The sequence below is a fragment of the Columba livia genome, chromosome 5 (assembly GCF_036013475.1).
Source record: "Columba livia isolate bColLiv1 breed racing homer chromosome 5, bColLiv1.pat.W.v2, whole genome shotgun sequence".
Taxonomy (NCBI): domain Eukaryota; kingdom Metazoa; phylum Chordata; class Aves; order Columbiformes; family Columbidae; genus Columba; species Columba livia.
In genome coordinates, this window is record NC_088606.1 from 46235616 (window position 1) to 46251542 (window position 15927).

The 15927-nt window shown below is 34.4% G+C and overlaps 1 protein-coding gene across 35 annotated transcripts in view; it reads left to right on the forward strand.

Annotated features, from left to right (window-relative positions):
• The window catches only part of LRRC4C (leucine rich repeat containing 4C), a 611011-nt gene that overhangs the window by 459165 nt on the left and 135919 nt on the right, over positions 1-15927 (forward strand). The window contains exon 5 of one of the 35 annotated variants that reach the window (XR_010473035.1): positions 1984-4676. The exons of the other annotated variants lie outside the window; for them this stretch is intronic. The gene's annotated coding sequence lies outside the window, so the exon portion shown is untranslated. Of the gene's footprint in view, positions 1-1983; positions 4677-15927 lie in introns of those variants that run through there. 35 annotated transcript variants of the gene reach the window in all.

The window sequence follows — 15927 nt, forward strand, 5'->3', positions numbered from 1 at the left end:
CCCTCTCATTTATCACATATCTGTGATCTTTTAGGCTGGTTTTTCTATTCTTATATTGTCAGTCATAATAGATCTGTAGATTTCTGTTGTGGGTTTTAGTACAAGACTTATGAGGCTCATGGTAATGCTGTCTAGACTGTTTCTATTTAAATTCTGAGAATGTGACCTACTTTCATCTCTGTCACTGCATGTACAGATTCTCGTATTCATGCCATGTTAATTTGGCCAAGTTTAATAACTGTCCTGACTCATTAGCTGGACTTGCAGGACACATATGTTAGTCTTCAACCAGGCCAAAACTGAATTTCTCAGTCATGCCAAGAATGTGTCATCATATTTAGCCAGTCCCTTGTGACTCAATGATCTCAAGTAAATATTTCTCCTATTATTAATGCTTGCTGAGATATATTTCACAAAGTTTAACACAACTGCTTAATGATGGTCTGTCCATCTATACTTTCAATGATGACTGACTAATGTCCTTTTTTATGCATGCAGATGCAGGAACAAGAATTGAATTTTAATGCTGCCTCATTATTTCTTTGAGTACTGAATGGAAGAAAATCTTCCAACTTGTGTCTTGATGCTACATTTCATTATAGAATTTCCCAGACTTTAATGCCTTTTTTTTCTTTGTAAGTGTAGAAATTTCTTGAACCTTGTTCATTGCTATTTGTTGTTTTTATTACCGTCTATTAGCTAGTTAGTAAAATAGAAAGCATGTCAACATATTTCACTAAATAAAACTGGAATGGGCATAAAATGTTTCAGATAGCTGGCCACAAAGACAACTCAATTTGTCAGTGCAGTATTTAGATCCTCTGGAATATCTCAGCAATTTCATAGTGAAATTCCCTCAAATTCATCTTAAAATAGTGCAGTATTATCATCTTAATCTCTCTTATTTTCATAAGCAATACTGCTTATTAGATATATTAATGTCTACATGGTTTGAACATATTATTTCCTAATTATGATTCATGAAGATTAAAAAGCCTTGAATTACACAATTAACAGGTTAATGAGAATAAAGTTTTGTAACTCCTCGTTTGATCTTTTTGCCCCCAAAATTTACCTGTTCTTATGTTATACACTTAGGGGTAGCTTTCAAGGGGTTAAAGAGTGAAATTATTGCATCTTAAGATGGTAAATTTGGCTTTTTGACTCAGTTGTTGAAATGCTGCATGCTATGTGGAGATTATGATTCCATAGCAAGATGCAGTTGCAGTTTATTGCTGGTTATTCTTACCATACTACACTTCAGTGAAACACAATACTTCTGACAAGGCGCAATGTCCATTCAGGATTGGGACAAAGCCCTGAAAATTAAGTGCTTGGACATTTACTTAATCTTGCTAAATGTGTATGTGGATTGGAAAAAAATTGAGAATAACACTTTTTTTTTTTTTTTTTTTACTTTAATTGTGCAGAAAGCTGAAACTACAAAACTGATGTGGAGCTTCAGAAAGCTGATTATGAAAGATATAAAAACACAGATGTTCTAGGCGTGGTTACTGATTATTAGAATATAATTACTTTATATGCACATCATTCAGATATAGGTATTATTCAACATGTAGCCTGTAACTAACTTATAATAAGAAGTCTTCTTTATCTCAGCAGATGAAATAGTTCTCTGTACAAAAGTTTTATACAAGAACTATAGACTATTTAAATCTTCAGGTAGATATTAAGTGGTTTGTAAATTATTTCTAGGTCTTCTGTTAGGTTTCTATTAGCTTGGTGCAAAAGGAATTGTGGTTTTTGCATTGCTGAAATTTGCCATTTGATATTGGAATACATTCTTAAATAATTGTGGTTATGCTATACAGAATTTTAATGCACTTTTCTTGTTCTGTGTTTGGTTTTTTGTTGCTTTTTTTTGTTTGTTTTCTGGTTTTTGGTTCTGTTTTGTTTGATTTTTGGTTTTGTTTTTACTTCCTACTGACTTATTACTTGCTGTTTATTTTATATTTATTTTAGGCTATGGAGATGATGTTAGACAAAAAGCAAATTTGAGCAATTTTCTTATTTGAGTTCAAAATGGGTTGTAAAGCAGTGGAGACAACTCGCAGCATCAACAATGCATTTGTCCCAGGAACTGCCAATGAACATCCAGTACTGTGGTGGTTCAAGAAATTTCACAAAGGAGATGAGAGCTTTGAAGTTGAGGAGTATAGTGGCTGGCCATTGGAAGATGACAACGACCAACTGAGAGCAGTCATCAAAGCTGATCCTCTTATAACTACATGAGAAGTTGCCAAAGAACTCAATGTTGACCATTCTATGTTCGTTCAGCACTTGAAGCAAATTAGAAAGGAGAAAAACCTCAATAAGTGTGTGCCTCAGGAGCTGACTGAAAATAAAAAAATCATTGTTTTGAAGTGTCATCTTTTCTTCTATGCAACAACAACTATTTCTAGACTGGATTGTGATGTGCAATGAGAAATTGATTTTATACAACCACCAGTGATGACCATCTCACTGTTGGACCTAGAAGAACCTCCAAAGCACTTCCCAAAGCCAAACTTGCACCCAAAAATATCAGTCACTGTTTAGTGCTCTTCTGCCAGCCTGATCCATTATGGCTTTCTGAATCCCAGCAAAACCATTACATCTGAGAAGTACACTCTGCGAGTCAGTGAGATTCACCGAAAACTGCAACACCTACAGCTGGCATTGTTCAGCAGAAATGGTCCAATTCTTCTCCACAACAATGCCTGACCACACATCAAACAACAAAATCTTCAAAAGTTGAACAAATTGAGCTATGAAGTTTTGTCTCATATGCCGTATTCACCTGATCTCTTGCCAACTGACTGCCACTTCTTCAAGCATCTCGACAACTTTTTGCAGGGGAAATGCTTCCACAACCAGCAGGATGTAGAAAATGCTTTGAAGAGTTTGTTGTATCCTGAAGCACAGACTTTTGCACTACAGGAATAAACAAACTTATTTCTCATTGTCAAATATGTGTTGATTGTAATGGTTCCTATTTTGATTAATAAATATGTGTTTGAACCTTGTTATAAAGATTTAAAATTCACAGTTAAAAAACACAATTACTTTTGCACCAACCTAATACAACACTGTGTATAGTATTGAAATGATAAATTAGGAACTTGGTAAGAATGCATGTTCAGACAATTTATTATATAGTTACTGAAATACATACTGTATTCAGCACACAGTTGTCTTCAGTACACTGCACACAATTGTCTGCATGGCTTCAGTGTTCAAATTAAAGGACAAAAAAAAGAGGATCTTAAAACTAGATAATTAGCAAATTCTCATATAAATGTTTTAAGAATGTCTGAACCTCAATGCTTTTCACTGAGATTATTAATTCTCCTGCTTAGATTATTTTTTATGTGTGTGTGTTAAGTACATCTAATTTGAACATTTTTCTGTGGAAATCTTTTTGAATATGAAACAAAGCTGCTATGAACATAAGTGTTTCATTGTGTGAGGGCTGTATTTGGACTACATATTCCAAAAGTGAATGTTCATTGGCAATTAACTATGACTCACAGAGCATTAAAACTCTGCAGTGAATTAGTTTAATTGTATATAAAACCCAAAAAACCCATAAAACTTGGAATAACTTTACTAATAGCAGAAGAAAAGCTTTACTCCTTCTTAGTTAAAAAGCCTCTGTCATGTTAACATTACCACATTATTTGAACAAACAGAAATCTTTAAAGTATTTGTTCACAAAACTGCACTTGAAGTTGAAAGTCTGTCATTGACAGGAGATGGGACTTAACCCTACCACGGTCAAATGATTCATTCAGGTAGTTCAAGCAATCTGGGATTTAATACGAAACTGCAGGATTTCCAAATACAAGCCTAGGATGCTAAGCTATGTTTTTTTTAATACCACAGCTCTCTGATTGACCTTTGATTTCTGAGTGAGCTTTTGCAAAGTTTTAACTTTTAGTTTGAAAGTATTATGCAAAAAGAGTCTTTAGGATGAACTTGATGATTTTGCAGTGAATTTATTGTTTACGATCATAGGTGCTGAAAGTAATGATTTAAATACTAGTGCTTTTGAGAATTGCATAGAAAATAAGATATTCAGAATTCTTCTCCTCTGAGCTTTTTTGGGAAATAGTCCTGCCTTCCTTTTTTTATCAAGAACTCAGCAAGTGCCAGTATCAAAAGGTTTTTATAACTGCCTGGAACAGCCTAGCATGGTTGAGTTTACAAGGATATATTTGTTTTCATTAATTCATTTTAAAAATAAATCTACAAAATGGAACTTCAGTTCCATTTAGACTTCAGTTTCATTTGGACTTCAATCCTGTATAGGTAGAGATGCACCTTCCTCAATTGATATTATCACAACATAAATGTGATGTTAATTAAATGTGATGTATCATTTTGCTGTATGTTCCCATTCAGATAATATGACCTAAACGATATACTCATATTTTCTAGTTAATGTACAATCGATGATGATGTAATGAGTTGGGTAACAGTAAGTTAAGTCCATTTGTGTTTTCCACTTTCTGTCCACAGACATTTTAGTTATTAAAATTCAGTTGTAGAGACTATTTGCTCTTCATTCTATTTAGGATCAACACATTCATGTATTGTAAGTGCTGAAAAAGCTTTTACTGTAGGATGATACTCAGCATTAATGCTGTTATTAAACCAAATAATAATGTTAGAGAGATTTTCAAACAGGTTGTTTTGTTGGTTTGTTTGGTTTGGGGGTTTTGTGTTGTTTGATTTTGGTTGGTTATTTGGTTGGTGTGTGTTTGCTTGTTTGCTTGTTTCGCCTACTAAAACACACACAGGCATTTTTATGGGAATGAGAAAGACATCACTGCTAGTAATGATTATTTGTACCTTGTCATGCATCAACATTGTCACTTCTCAAACACAGCAGGAAGAGTTGAAAATCATCAGTCTGAGTCATATACAGTGACATTTTTCTCTCCTATCTTCACTTTTTACTATAATATATATTATGTTGATTTATCTCTTTCTTAAATTCCTGATCCAAATTACAAATATTGGGAGATCTGGGTACCTGGAATGTGTTGACCAGGAGACTAATATGAGCAAGGATATATATTTAAGCAAATATGATTGAAAACGTGGTATGTTGTCTTTTGTCCTTGTAAGACCCAGTACTGTGTTTAATACAGTTGCTTTAAATAAGAAAAAGGAAAGGTAATGAAACACAGAGAAGTTAGATGGAAAATCATAATGTTAAATACAGACAGAACCATCTGAATAATAAAATAATAGCTGTGTTGTTAGAATGACTTGACAGTTACTTAACATTGTATCTGACAAAGCAGAATATGATGTAGGAAATAGCCCTGAAGTACTTTGAGGATGTTGACAAAACATTTATAAATTGATTGACATTTTCAAAAGTAGTTTTTAGATGTGTACATGGCAATCTTGTAAAACTAATTTTTTGTGAATAAGTTATTTTGTAAGTGTAGATTGTGCATCTGTTGATAGTAGGATATTGAGCTTATTGAAAGGGTTTACATTTTCACCTTTGAGTTTGTGCTAAGCTTCCAGATTTTGAAAGACACAAAACATGAGTGAACAGATTTTTTATGCAGAGATAAAAAAATTATTGATCTTCCAAGTTATTTCTTTAGCTACAAAATCAAAAAGGAGAAGTTTACTTTGGTCAAATTAAAATAAATTTTTCTCTCTTCCTACTTCCTCTTGTCTGTACTCTTCGTACTAAAATCACAGTTGAAAAAATAATTTCAGATCAAAGGGCATTTTTTTTCTATCTGAAATACAATGTTGTATTTTGTTCAGGATTACTGAATTTTTATAAGGAAATTTTAAATTCGACTTCAAAAATTAACCATAACATAGAATAGCAATGAGAAGAAAGACGGTTTAGAAAAATGACATTTCAGAAAGAGCTTAAACAATTGATATTGAAAAGAGTAGAAGAATGAGGGATGGAAATAGGGGAACAATGAAAGCTTTCAACACATGAAAAGTAGCTGGAAATGAGAGTAATCCATGCTGACTGTGGACAGAAGATCTAGTGGGTTTACACTACAGCAAATTTCTCCCTGTTTAGTATTGGCAATCACTTTCTAATAAAGACACTGAAATTTTGGACTGTAAGATAGTGGAATACCTATTACTGAATTCTCTCTGAACAAGTTAGAGTGCCTATGAAAAAGTGTGACATTTTACCCTGTAAAAGAAGTAGAACAGTGAAAAAAATAACTTGTTAAAAGGCCTAATTTTTGAAGTACAAAATGAGATGAATCGTTTTTAGAGTCAGAGTAAACTCTCATTTTACACTCACACCTTATAAACTTTATTTCTAAATTCCAATGTTTCCTTTTTTACTGGTACGAACCTGTTCTTAGTTTTCAAATTGTGAGCAGACTGGTTTGCACTACCTCTGTCACTTGAAAACTGTGATAATACAGGGTGATTTGGAATCACTATATATGAATTCAACTAGATGTTGTCCATACAGCAAGAGGAGGGAACATGGAACATTTATAAAAAGGTTACTAAAACTTTGTAACTATTAAACCTTTTGTAAATTTTTGTGTAGTTGTAACATGTTGCCACCATAAAATTGGATCCATCTTTTTGAAACACCCTGTATATTTCTGCTTTTTACAGCCTGTTCAGTGTCCCACAAAATGAAACAGCAGTGTTTTTCCCACTGATTGCAAAAATGACTTGTTTTTCTTAAACAGCAACTATAATAAGATAAATTAAACTGGTGGCTTAAACTAATGACGATCACTTTCAAGAGGCAAATAAACTGTTTATGGTTATGTGGGAGCCAGTACCTGAGAAAGAAGTGCAAGAATATCACAAAACCACTCTGAACTAAATATTCTGACATTTTTGCCAGGGGAAATGAATTCATTTTTCTCCTGGGACTTACTTCATGAAGAACATTAGAACATGTCCAGTCCTACAGGTGGATGTGTGAAAATCAGAGGTTTTTCTCCAATTCTACTGGCAAGGTGGCTATTTTTAAATTCAAAGACAAGTTACTGCTTTACACAGAGGGAAATAACTGAACATTTATGCAATATACTTAAGTGCGTTTACCCTCAGAACCACGTCTTCATTTGAGTGGCAGCTGAAGTGCAGAGTAATATACTGAATTAAGTGAAAGGCTAAATGAAGCAATTAACTGTTCTTTCCAAGTCAATGAAGGTACCAAGCATAATTTAGAACAGCTGGATGTTGACCGTTGTTTTGTATGTGAGTCAGAGCTGGAGAGGCAAGTGTGATCACAGAAGGTTTATCTTTGCTTCTTTTTACAGCCTCTTGAGTTCATGTTATGCAAATGCTTGTAACTTTCGTGTCTGAGAAACATTTGCATTTCCCATTGGGAAATTTTGGGGAACCTAGGAAGAAAGGAAATATTCTTCCCTGCTTAGCTATCTTGTTACTAAGATATCTACCACAGCTTTATGACTGTTATAGGCCATGCTTCCTATTTTGATGTATTTCAGACTTTCCCTTACTGTAAACTACAACAGAATCTGACACAGAGGGTTTTTCTTTGTATCATGTAGACAGCATATTTTCTAAGCTTGATTCCACAAGTAAAATTGTCCTGGTTTTACAATGGTACAGAAGCAAGTAGGACTTTACCTAAATGTTTCAGGGGAAGTATATGCATCCCAGGGACAGCAACAGTTCAGCTCCTAAGTTTTGCACAGCAGCTTTCATTTGTATTACTGTGGTAAAGATCACAGATTCTCATACCTGGTAGACAGCCCAGTCTATGTTGAAGGTTACTAAGTATATACCTGTAGTCTTCAAAAGGTTTGGTTCCATACTAACAAAGAGTTTGACTAAAGTTTGTTTTACTGAAATACAATGCATCTCTAAGACCCTGTTGCAGAGTAATTCTACAGCTCTTAACAGTGTCATTGATAAAATGGTTCTGTTTTCAGTCTCTGAATTTGCAGCAAATACATGTGGCATTAGTATTTTTAACATTTTCTCTTGTACTTTCCAAGTAACTTGAAAATTATTAAAGGATTAATTGATTTGCATGTATCAGAATTTAAGAGAAAGCTGTAAAATTTGGGAAATGCATGCATAAAAAAGTGTGCTTTGTAATTTGGGGTCATAAAAATACAAATGTTTGGAAAAGATGGTGTGCAACTTTTTTCTTCTGCAAAGTGCCATCACATAACAATAGATTTCAGTGTCATTATAGTTGTTATTGAAGGTAAGGAGAAAATCAAGAGTTGACTCATTTGCTGAGCTTACCTGGAATGGGGAACATGTAAGTTCATTTGTTTCTGCTAAGTGATTTTAACACTTTGGACCTTGAATTACAATCAAGTCTACTGTGCAGTTTGTAGAAGTTTGTGGTTACATATTCTTAAAGTTAGAAAGTTTCCTCCCCCATGGCTCCAGTTTTCCTCTGTTGCTGTAAATTAAAATATTTTTTTGCTATAATTCATGCAGGTGCCAAGAACAGTGACTAGAGATCAGTTTACCATGACATTCACGCATGTTCATCTTGCTAATTTTCTCCTATCAGATGTGTCTGGAGGAGGTACAGGACTATGTTTTAGAGTTATGATTTTATTTCTTTTTTTCCTGTTGGGAATAATTAGTGATCAGTCTTGGGGTTTTTTGTTTGGTTGGTTTGATTTTGTTTTGTTGTTTGTTTTAAGAATTAATAAGCAAATTGTAATTCTGTTAAGGGTTTTTATTAACTGTTATTTTGAGAGCCTAATACAAAACATCCTAACAATTTAAATGAGCCATTTAGTATTAATAATGTGCAATCCAGTAACCATAAGTCAAAACACTGCTTTGCAGTCTCACAGCTAGTGTTCCACAGGACTGTGGTCATGTCTTACATACATGGAGAAAAGGGCATATATAGCGAGAGGTACATTCTGTTGCATTTTTCATAAGCATCACCTTTGTTGAAGCCTCTGTAGAGAAAATTCCTTGATGAAACAACATTAAAGATCCTTCCGGTGGTCATTACAATACACAGCTATTCTTATAAACAGGTATTATAATAAGAAATGAAACAATTGTGTATTCTTTTCCACTGGATCCAGTCTTGTTCTACCTATTCATTAAAGACCTGGATGAAGAGACCGAGTGTACCCTCAACAAGTTTGCTGATAATACAAAATTAGGAAGACTGGTTGATGCACCAGAAGTCTGTGCTGCTATTCAGTGAGATCTGGACAGACTGGAGGACTGGTCAGAGAAGAACCTAATGAAATTCAACAAGGGCAAATGTAGGGTCCTTCACCTCAGGAGCAATTACCCAGGTACCAGTAAGGTGCCTGACCTGGTGGAAAGCAATATTGCAGAGAAGGACCTGGGAGTCCTAGTGGACAACAGGTTGAACATGAGCTAGCAATGTGCCCTTGTGGCCAAGAAGGCCAATGGTATCATGGGATATATTAGGAAGAGGTCAACCAGTAGGTCGAGGGAGGTTATCCCCTCCACCTCTACTCTGCCCTGATGAGACCACATCTGGAGTACCGTGTCCAGTTCTGGGCTCCCCAGCTTAAGAAGGATGAGGAATTACTGGAGGGAGTCCAATATAGGGCTACCAAGATGGTTAGGGTTCTGGAGCATCTTTTTTATGAGGAGAGACTGAGAGAGCTGGGTCTGTTCCACCTGGAGAAGAGAAGGCTGAGAGGCGACCTTCCCAATGCTTAGAAATATCTCAAGGGTGAGTGTCAAGAGGATGAAACCAGACTCTCTTTGGTGGTGCCCAACAATAGGATGTGTGGCAATGGGCACAGACTGAAGCATAGGAGGCTCCAGCTAAACTGGAGGAGAAACTTTTTTTCTTCTAGGGTGCCAGAGCACTCAAACAGGCTGCCCAGAGAGGTTGTGGAGTTTCCTTCTCTGAGGATATTCAAAGCCCACCTGGGTGCGTTTCTGTGCAATCTGCTCTACGTGAACCTGTTTTGGCAGGTGGATTGGATGAAATTATCTTCAGAGCTCATTTCCAACCCCAGTAATTCTGTGATTCATTCTGTGATTCTTTTCTTATAGTTTTCTAATCAGTTGGTTCTGTTTCAGTTTCCTTAATGCTACGATAGTGCTGGCAAGCAGCCTAGAAAGACTTTGGCAGAGTGAGAGATCTCTATTTCTTGTCTGAACTTTGGCACAAGAATGACAGTTTTCAGGAAATACCTTAATTTATATGCTGATCCCTAATAGAGTTTTCTTGTGTTCTGATAATTTTGTTTTCTCTTTCCTCTTATGAAACTTTTTCAATTTTAGCAACATCTCCAAATTATTTTCTCTAAGTTAATATTTAGAGCCCTATTTGCCCAGAAAATGCTTTTTATTCTGCTTGCAACGAGCAGACAATGCAAGTGTGTGTATATGCACACATATATATGTATGTATAAAATGAGTAGGTGGAAGTATAGATGGCAGTCATTATATGTAAGTGAACAAATAATTCATCTTTTCTAATGAAGGTAGTTCTGACAAAGTCATTGTGTACACTTCCTTGAGCAAGTCAAGCAGGAACTGGCCAGTAATAGTTAGAAATATCTCAGAATTAAACTTTAGGACACATTTGGCCTCCCATTTCAATAGACATGTACCACGCTTAGCCACAGACTATCTTACACTTTTTCCATTTTGTCAAGTATCATTTGAATACATGGTATTTTCATAACATCAATGAATCTATTTCTTAGTACAATCATATTCTAAACTGATCTATGACTAAACCTTGTAGTTTCTATCATTTTATTTGGATTGAATCTTTTATTTTTTTCTAACAAAAGAAACATATTGTAGCTTACATATCAGTATATTAGGGAAATTTTTATATATATTTAATAAGGATGAAAAGAAAAATAGTTGCTGCATTTTATCTTTCATTAAACTTGTTTTTAACCTGACTTCTAATAATTCAGAAATTCAGAAATAATGTTTATTTTATCTGGAATGATCCAATGTCATTTGAAATAGAAAATACAGCTGCTCCTTACACATTTAAGTAATAGTTACACTGTAGCAGTTATATGTTCTCTTTATTTTAAAGACTGGAATTTGAGATGAACTTTTCTATGTTGGGTAACTTCATTCTTTCTAACTTGATTTGCAGTATTGAATATATCCAGGACACCAGAAAATCGCAAGCTACAGCAGGATATCAACAAAACTCACAGAACATAACCAGATGTCCTATAATGCTCAGTTCATAATTTTGCATAACGGTCATCACTTCTCTTAGCTAATGTTGCCAGGATGCTGAAGATACAGAAGTTCTCTATTCATTCTTGATTCCCCGATCCCTCCTTTTCTGTTTTTAGAGTTCTCTCTTCAATATTTTCTTTCTACATTTTGAAGTATAATACTTAGTTCCTTGTGAAACATTCCTAGCATAGTTGGTGAAGATTTTTTACTCTGACATCTTGTATGTTCCCATTCAATAGACACTGAATACCATCTTCGTGATGGTGAATTCAGTACCAAGGACAGGAAAGGTGGAGTAAGACATTCCACAGACAGACTCACAGTTAGCTCTCAGCCTTCACATTAAATAAGGGGGGGAAGGACAGGAGGGAGAGGGAGATACTGTGAGGGTGATTAAATACCAGAGCAGGTTGTTCAGAGAGACTGTAGGCTTTTGTAGGTGTTCAAGTCTCCACTGGACGTGCCCTGAGCTATCTGCTCTGATTAGAACTGTTTTGAGCAAGAGACAGGACTGGATGATGCATGGAGTTCCTTCCCAACAGAATTTATAACTGTATGGTTTGATTTGTCCCTTGTAAAGACTAGTGGGAAAAACAAACAGACAAACAAATGACACCAAAAAGCACAAAGAAACAAAATCCCAGAATGCTTTAGATAGAGAATCACTTACTAAAACAGTATATTTTCTCTCTCCTTTATTTGTCTTTAACTTGCTTGTTTGTTCCCTAAAATCTGTAAAAATGTTTTTTCTTTTTAATACCAAGTTTTCCTAGAAGTCATTGGATAACAATTCTGAATGTTATAAAAAATAATCCTAGATGGTACAGGACTTATTGAAAAAAAAATATATTTGTTAATGAAGATATAAATGCTTTCTAGTTTTCAGTTTGAAGTCTGATGTTCATCCTGACCTTCCCATACCATCTTTGCCAGCAACTACATTGTTTTAAATTCCTAGCTTATTGTTGTTCCCAAAGTATTCAGTGAGGTAAAAAATGGTCACGTTCTGAAGAACATATTTTGTTCTGCTTGGACCACTAAATTTCTGATCGAATTAGAAAGTTTAGTTCAGATCCTTTGATATCACTGTCTTTTGTAAAATGATAAAAAAACCACAAGTGCACTGGTTGAATTCGATTTACATGGTTGTATTTTGCCCACTAAAATTTTAAAAGAAACTGAACAGGAATGCCAATTTTTTTCTTGGTATGAAAATTCTGTGTGGTACTACTGTGAATCATTTACCAGTAGTTATAAGGTAAGTACACTTTAGTGTTCTGTGAAAATTTTAGACACAATGTGATGAAAGGCCTTCTTGAATGCAACTTAATGTTTTGTGTTTATTTGTTTGTTGATTTAAAGATAATAAGTTTGAGGTGGTTTATAGATAGATAGATAGATGTTACTAACAAATTGATATTATGGATAGGGGGCATGATCCTTAGCTCGTCTGTTAGTAGTTTCCCAGGAAGTGCTCTGCACCTCAATCATTATTGCTAAAACTATCACTCTAACATGGAAGATTACAGTGTGATTTGTATCCTGTTATCCATTGTATTCTAAAAGAAGCATATTAGCATTGGTGACGTCTAGATAAGATTTGGAATGAAAGTGGTGATAACAGCTGCTAGAAGACCTCACATGGGGCTGGTTGCAATGGCACTACAATAATGCTTTCTGATCTGATAATTATGTTTGAGAATTTTTTCTCTAAATAATTTCTCTAATTCTGCTAAAGTCTGACTTCATGTTTTTTTGTTCTTGACTCCCAGTCAGAAGCTTATTTAAAAAATAATATAAAACAAAGAAAAAACAAGCAAACAACAACAACAACAAATAAACAGAAAGTGTGCTGTATGTGGGGAAAGAAGACAACAGAGAGAAGCAGAAAAATTGAAAAAGTTATCTCAACATTGCAATAATTTTAAAGTTGAGGGGAGGTGCAAAATTAATTTACTCATTAATTTCATTAATTATTACATTTTGTGCAAATATGTGAGGAAGCAAATTTTGGTGGAAATAACGTATCTAAAGTTTTGTTCATATAAGCTAATTTTGAAATATATAAAAACTGGCTTTAATTATTTATAGCTATAACTTGAGATTTTCTTATTCAGGAAATCCAGACTGCCTTATTTGTCTAATTGACAAATTCCCTTGTGTTTATATGTGTGTGTGTTTAAACTGGTGCCTCTATCTGATCTCCTTATATTCCTGCCTTATTTCGTTATGTTCTGCCTGGTTGATTTAAAGATTTATATTTATGCCCTTTCTGACCCTGTAGATTCTACTTTATCTTATTAACCTTCTTCCTCAGTGCAAAGCGTTGTGTTGACACCCATACATATACAACTGTTTGCACATTTGGCCTGTTCTTTGTTTAGATCACTTTCTCCAAGACTGATAGAAGTACTTCAATAATATTTAGTGAGTACTTTACACACAGAATTCTGACTCCTTCTTGGGAAGCCTTTACAAATATGTCTTGACTTGTAATGAATTAATTTTATTGGTTGTTAATAACCAGTTGACTATCCCCTAGCTTGTGCTGCCAGATTCATTCCACAAAAAGCAGCAAACCTGTGCCTGGATTGTGACAGAGGAATTTCCCCAAAATGACCTGTACCTCTGCAATCCCTCTCAGTGCTGTTCAGCACTGATAATATGCATGATCTCTGCTGTGCATTATAACAGTCTGAGTGAAACACCATGCCATGAAGAATAACGTGTCATAGCTGCAAGTAGTTAGAGCTTCCATGTCACTTCTAGCACCTCGTCTAACAAACTCCTCTACTCCCACACAGTTTTGTGACAAAGGGCTGGGATATATTTATATACTTGCTCTCATTTAACCAAAGCAGACATCTTTGCCATTCTAGAGCTTAGCATAGGAGGTCTTCATCAGTATGGTTGCCCTGTAAATATCCCAATTACATACCTTACAGAGTCAAATTCCAAAGGTGGGCATGGGAATAATGCAGAACTATCCCAGAGTAAACATTAATCAGTTTGCTGAAGAAGGAATGTATAAGGTGCAGGTGTTTGAAGTTTTCTGCCGCAAGGTAGGAAATTTGATGTCTTAATATTAGCATATTCTGGAAATAAATTTGAATCTATAAGTATATTGTCTAATACATTTTCTCTCTGCATAGAATTGCCCCAGTTGTGATGCCAAGTTTTTGTTTGTTTTGGAGTTTAATTTTTTTTTAAATTTTTTTAACTGACCAGCAGGCTTAATGACTGACTCATAATCCTGACATATACTGCCTCCCACCTAATACAGTAGTGACAAGCTGCTGGTCTTCTTCTGCTCAAAGGAAGTAAGAAATAGAAATGAAGTCTTTTGAAAAATGGGTTAGCCACTGATATCTAGATATGATTATGCTAACAGGAATAGTGCTGACTACCTGTAAGAAATACTCCTTACCCCTGTAATGTTACACATGGACTTTAAACATTCAGCATGTGTTTTTTTTTGTTTTTTTTATATTAGTAAACAACGTGTTCTCATTTGAAAGGCTTTTAAAGATGGAAACATATGGGACTTAGGTGATTAATACACTTAGACAAAATCTGTAAATCACAGAATGTTCCAATCCACATGTTTAAGCACCTGAATACCTTATAAAATCTATCCTGGAGGCTTTGTTCAGAGAATAAAGTTAGTTTTTATAATATTTTTATGTTGTTCAGAAAAGTTTATATTGAAGAATTTCAGGGAGCTTGAATTTTTATGTGAACAACAAGGACTTCTTATCTTAAACAAATTAATTTAATGAGAACAAGGCTAATGCCACTCTGCCCACAAACAAGCAGAAAATCGTCAACTATCAAGTTCAAGAACCAGTATACATCTACCTCTCATTCCACTGAATTCTTTCATAGTTCTAACAAGCAAATACTTTCTGATAGCTACAAGCCACATTATTTCAGAATAAATGTATGAGGTATTTTCTCTCTGTTTTAAGTCACACGTGTTTGGAAAGTTCTTTTTATGAAAATATCTGTTCCTATAGTGGTTTTGACCATAAAACAAACATGAAAACGACAATATTTAAGCATTACCATATGTCACGATAAACATGTTTGTACGCAGATACATATATGTGTCTGTATGAAAGGCAGATACAAAGCAACCCTTGATTCTTGTATCTGTGGTAGTCATGCAGGAAATGAAACAGCTATTTCAATGTTATTCTGTGATTTTAATAACTGTTTGAATTCTTAAGAGACTGTAAAGGGAAAATACTTGTGTTAAAAATAATCACTTTAGAAGCATTTATTTATTGATTTTTATATCAATAAATATCAATGATAAGTTGATACTTTCTTTGATTTTCTTGTCTTAAAATAACTGGGGAGAGGGACGGTAATTAGAACTAAATCAAAATAGGAGAAGTTTGATATAATCAATATTTTTATTTTAAAAGTAATTTGCCTTTATCATATTTCTGTGGAAAGATTTTAATATGAAGTTGAAACAGATTTATAACCTTGCTCTTGGGAAAGAGTGCTTTAAATTTGTACTTTGAACCTAAATATCTCTTCTCTTCTAAATTTCTCTTTCAGAAAAGGAATTCCAGTAAAATATACTGCATGTACTTTAGGATTACAGATGGTTAATTCCTGCTTCTGGAGATATGCATTTATATATGGAGTGATTAAATGTGTTTTCCAAAAGTGATGATTCATTTTAGTTGACTCATCCTTGGAGAACACATTTTAAATGGGGCTGGATTT